The sequence below is a fragment of the Pipistrellus kuhlii genome, unplaced genomic scaffold (assembly GCF_014108245.1).
Source record: "Pipistrellus kuhlii isolate mPipKuh1 unplaced genomic scaffold, mPipKuh1.p scaffold_m20_p_42, whole genome shotgun sequence".
Lineage (NCBI taxonomy): Eukaryota > Metazoa > Chordata > Mammalia > Chiroptera > Vespertilionidae > Pipistrellus > Pipistrellus kuhlii.
This window is the reverse complement of record NW_023425543.1, coordinates 2,511,422-2,517,009: the sequence shown is the minus strand read 5'-3', so window position 1 is coordinate 2,517,009 and position 5,588 is coordinate 2,511,422. Positions and strand designations below refer to the sequence as shown.

General features: G+C 43.6%; 1 pseudogene; it reads left to right on the top strand.

Moving 5' to 3' along the window:
• Positions 1-285: 285 nt before the first annotated feature.
• Positions 286-1,056, top strand: LOC118704321 (annotated as a pseudogene).
• Positions 1,057-5,588: the final 4,532 nt, after the last annotated feature.

Sequence of the window (5,588 nt, the reverse complement as noted above, 5' to 3'; positions counted from 1 at the left end):
GGGTCTGAGTTTCAGGAGGTAAGGCCAGGCATGAGCTCAGGTGAGGCGGCCCTGGAGGTGGCCGTGGGTGGGGAACTGATGCTACCAGTGGACTGATAGTGTTTGGAAAAGCAAATCACACTCGGATTATAACCCGAGGTCGTCCACTTGCAAAGATGTCATTCTCAACCAACAATGCTTTTCAGGCACCATTTTAGCAACATGCATTAAAGTGATTGCCAAATACTCAGACCTTTGGCAGAGAATATTCTTAAAAGTCTATTCTAGACCCACACCTCGGCCTCAAAGACATGAAGGCTCTCCATACGCCTCCTCTGACCCATCAGTGCTCGCCAATGCTCTCTTCCCGTTGCCATGGAGAAGACGGAGCTGATCAGGAAGGCGAATGTGGCCCAGCAGGCTGAGCGCTAAGACACCATGGTCACCTTCATAAAGGCAGTGACGGAGGAGGGCTCCAAGCTGTCCAACAAGGAGCGCCACCAGCTCTCGGTGGCCGACAAGAACGTGGCGGGCGGCCACCTGTCCGCCTGGAGGGTCATCTGGAGCCTCAAGCAGAAGACAGACACCTTGGACAAGAAGCTGCAGCTGATCGAGAACTCCCGGGAGAAAATGGAGGCGGAGCTGCGGTCCATCTGCACCGCCATGCTGGCATTGCTGGATAAGGATTTAATAGCCGACACAACTGACTCAGAGAGGAAGGTTGCAGGGAGACTACTTCCGGTACCCTGCTGAGGTCGCATGTGGTGATGATCGAAAACAAAGGATAGACAATTCCCAAGCAGCTTTCCAAGAGGCTTTTGATATGGGCAAGGAGATGCAGCCCACACCCCCAATCCGCCTGCGGCTGGCTCTCAACTTCTCCGTGTTTTACTATGAGATCCTCCATAACCCTGAGCTCGCCTGCACAGTGGCCAACACGGCTGAAGCCACTGCAGAACTTGATACACCGAATGAAGACTCATACATAAGACAGCGCCCTCATCATGCAGCTGCTCAGGGACGGACAACCTCACATAACCGACATCGGACAGCGCAGGAGGAGAATGTGACTGCTGACAGGGTGATGTCCTCCTTCCCTCCAGGAACCTCTGTGCACATCTCCCTTCCTCCCTCCGTGTGGATTCCCCAGAGCAAAGAAGCCGTCCACGTGCACAGAATCAACCGTTCCCGTCCTTTCACGCTGCAGCTGTGGGAAACTCCATCCCCTGGTTTGTGTTTCTCTTGGCCTTCCTGGTGTGCAGTTACTGCCGCAGAAAAGTATGAATAGCCCCATTTTACATAAGCCGAGTAACTTCCAAACACTTACGTAAAGGACTAAAAATGTATTTGGTATTTAAGTCATCTGAACCCGTTCTGCAAGGGACTGTGTTTTGTATTACCGCGAGGATATGAAAATGTAGTTAATTATATTTAAAGGGTGTTTTACATAGCTTCTTAATGTCTACATTCCCTCCCTTACTGTTCGGGGGTTTCCTATCAGTGAGCAGGTTTCCATGTTCTTAATGTATTCCTTTTGGGCGGGAATCCGGAAGCATCAGATGGAATTGGAAAGCATTTGATAATTCTGGGATGCGGGTCACAAATTGAGATGCCTCCTGTGTCACATAAGGGAGCTGTGACACCGGGAGTTTCCTTATCTACTCTTCATTGGCTGCTGTTTCAGTTGACAATTGCCCTTCCTAAAAAAATAATTCATCATACCTCCAAAAAAAGTCTATACTTATGAATTGGGATCAACCCCATGGGTACAGCACAGCAGTAAGAGAGCAAAAATGTTTAAAGTGAGAAAAAACAAAAGGGAAGCCTATAATTTCAAACCAACAAAATGGGATGAATAAAGTGAACAGTAAGCAGTATTTAAATAAGTAATTACTACACGATTCAGCATTCTGAAAAGTACTTACCTTATAATTCAAGGTAGAGAACCCACCATGAAGTTGTACGTATACCATTATTACAATTATAAAATACACAAGATAAAATACACAAGATAATGAAGGCAAATGAAGAGTAATTGTGTCGATGGGTTAAGGGTATAAATTTTTTTTCTTGGTTTCTCAAAGTTTCTGTAATGCTGTCGTATTACTTTTATAATTAATTTAAAAAAAAATACTGAAACCATTCAAAACGACCCTGGTATCAGAATGGTTAAAATACACTGATGATCGCTTTATAATGCCTATCACCTCGCTTTGTATAACCTGTGAATATCATCTGACCGGAGAGACAAGAGCACGCTGAGCCTTTGGGGAGCACTGTGCACGGCCCGTTCCCTCCCACAATCCCCTTCCCTCTGAGCACCTTTCTTGGACTCCATTTGTCCAGGCAAACGTTGCCAAAAAGCAGTTGCTACCCCTGTCCACTTACAACTCCATCTGTCACGGGACGCAGCTGGAGTTTTCACTGACACACCCACAGAGATGAATACTTAGGTTTAAAACCCAATAAGACATTCAGTATTTATACTCATACCAGCTTTCTAGGCAACTGAGTCTATGTCTCAAATCAAGATCACCCTAATTATATGAATTCCGTCAGCTGTGATCTGTGTTTGTGTAAGTTTCACTTACCTTTTCTTCTGCGCCAAATGGGGGTTGTTCATGAAATTCTGGCCACTCTCTACAGCTCGGAGCTCTACAAGCTGACGCCGTCCAATCAGATCTCTCCAATCACACCTGCAGGTGTAACAGACAAATATTACGTTTCTGGCAGGAAGATCTAAATCGGAAACTTGTTGAATCTCCGTGTATAAAGTTGTGGGCTTGACAATCTCCCGAGTTCTCTATTTCTTCATGTAAAAAAAGGGGGGGGGAGTAATAAAATCTTGCCCATTTTGTATAATCCTTTGAGATCACAGTGGGGAAATCAACCCAAAAAAGTCTGAGAGATGTTATGGTCAATTTTCTTACTGAATTCAATAAGGTGATTTTGTTTTACCCCCCTTTTTTTCCCCATTGCATTTTCTCCTTTTAACTTTATAACTATACCATTCTTTTAGGGTTTCGTTTCATCAAAATAATCAGTTGAATCAACACCAAGCTGGTCTGATAAATACAAGGGATTGAACCCACAATCTTGGTGTTCCAGGATGACACTAACGGAGCAACCTGACCAGGGCCTCCGAACCATCCAGAAACACCAAGGTTGTGGGTTCAATCCCTTGTGGTGTCGATTCAACTGATTATTCTGATGAAATGAAATGCATATGCGCTTTCGTATTTTTCAATGAAAACAATATTATAACATAGACAAGAAAATTTGGTGCTTTTTCAATGTCTACTAACTAAATGTATTTTGACTGAACATGGAACACTCAATCAAGAAATCTGTTACATTCCAAAGGAAAAACACAATATAGGCAAGGAAAAAAAAAAGAGGCAAATGATTGATTAAACTCAACAGTCTTCATTTTTCATTCATTTATGTATGTTTGAGGATTCCTGCCATTTTAACTGAATTTCAGGTTGGATCACATGTAACTAGTAGGAACCTCTTCACCACAGAGTCTTTTCAATTAATTAAGTGTTGCCGAGGTTGGTAACGATTTTAGGCTACAGAATGAAATTACTTTATGAAGTGGCAAGTTCCTTATGTATTTTTCTCTTCCCTCTTTTGCATATGGCAGGCAGAAATTGAATTTTGTCAATAGGCTTAAAAAAAAAAGCCTTATCCCTAGAATGACTTCAAACATAAATTTGATGACTTAAAAAAAAGGGGGGGTGGGAGGAGATAAGTAATCATGTAGGAATAGAGTTCACTACCAAGAGAGAGGCTCTTGCAACTTTCTGAAATGTGGTGGTTAAAAATTAGGAATAATTATAAACATTCCCATCCTTATAAAGTTTATAAAATATTGAAGGAACATCAGTTAAAATAAGAAAAGCAACCACCAAGTAATCAATTGCTACCTGCTGAATTTCTTTCTGAAGCCAGCACTACACAAATTGAAGTCAAGAACAGAAGACGGTGTTCTTATACTCAGTTTGTAATTGTGTTCCTTATTCAAGATGTGTCCCCGTGGGTTATAAGACCTCAATCTGGCCTCCAGCCCGGATGGGATAGGGGCACGGATAAAAATTCGTGAAGATATATTAGTTCTAGAGCAACATAAAGTCTTATTTAGGGATGGATCTGTTGGGCTGCACTTGAAAAGGAGGGGTTTTTATTTTTATTTTTTTATTGATTTAGAGAAGAAGGGAGAGGGAGAGTAGAACCATCAATGACGAGAGAGAATTATTGATCAGCTGCCTCCTGCACGCGCCCTATTGGGGGATGGAGCCCACAACCTGGGCATGTGCTGATAGGGAACCATGACTTCCTGGTTCATAAGTTGAGCCATTCCAGCAGGGCGGAAATGTGTTACTTTTGATGATAGACTAGATGGACAGACCAACAGACAGACAAACAAGATGATAGATAGGCAGACGAGAGGCTGTACAGTTAAAACAAATGAGCTGTCTTCCCTCTCAGCTATTTGGCCATTGCAGTTAGCACCATAACATAGAAGGGCAGCGCCAAGGTGGAGCCAGTCATGGTCCTGCCTGAGGCCGAGGCTACCCAGAAGTCAGTATCTTCCCATCATCCCTTCTGTCTGTGATAAAAGTGGAGAGGCCCGGGAGGTGCTGAGAGGAAAGCCTTCCTCTCCCACCCCCTATGCCCAGAGCTTTGTCACCTCAAAAGACACTCAGGAGCAGGCCCATATTTCTCATTTAAGCCCTGGACAGACGCACCCGTGGCTACCCAGCACCCTCCCACTGATTTGTTGAAGGTGCAGAACGATGCACCAGCTCTGCGGGGAGATTTTAGTTCACTTTGTGGCACTTCTGCTGCCCTGAGAAGATATACAGTAACACTGAGCTCCTTGCCGGATGACTTCCAGGAACAAAGCACTCTGCGGATCTATTAGGAAGCCGCAGGGTCAGTGCCTAATGCTTCTGCTCGCCGGGGTGTGGGCCTCGCGCTTCCCGGGCTGGCCAGGCTCCGAGGGAGACGACCAGGCTTTCGGTTCGGGAAAGCAGCAGGAAGCAGCAGTTTTACATTTTTATAATGAGAAAAAGGGTTCCTCTTATCTTATGAAACTCCCCAAACTCTTATCACTGCACCTCACTCTTGACTTTCAACAGTGAAACGCAATCATCTGGAGCGTCTTTTAAAGTCAAAGATGAGATAAAAGAAAAAAATGTTGGGGAGCAAAAGCCTCTTAAAATTTAAACTGACTGTACTGCTAACTACTAAATAGTAAAGTTGCCCTGGAAAAAGTACGAGTTAACTGTGATGAACTGTATGACTACGATGTATTTGAACAGAACAGTCAACTGTAAGAAAGACCATTTGGAAGCTCAGAAAATAATTTTAGTTGAATCTCTCTCTCTCTTCACCCACTTTCTTCCAGCTAAAATAGAGACCCTTAGATATGATCTGATAAAGAAAACCGTAGCCTAACAGAGAATTCTAGAGGTGTCAGATGCAGAACAAGAGAAATTTGGGATGAGCGGAATGTCACATTATCAAGAAATTTTACCCAGACACTCCTAGCATCCTTACATTGTCAAGTTAAAAGTCAGAGAAAAAATATTTTCATCCATTTG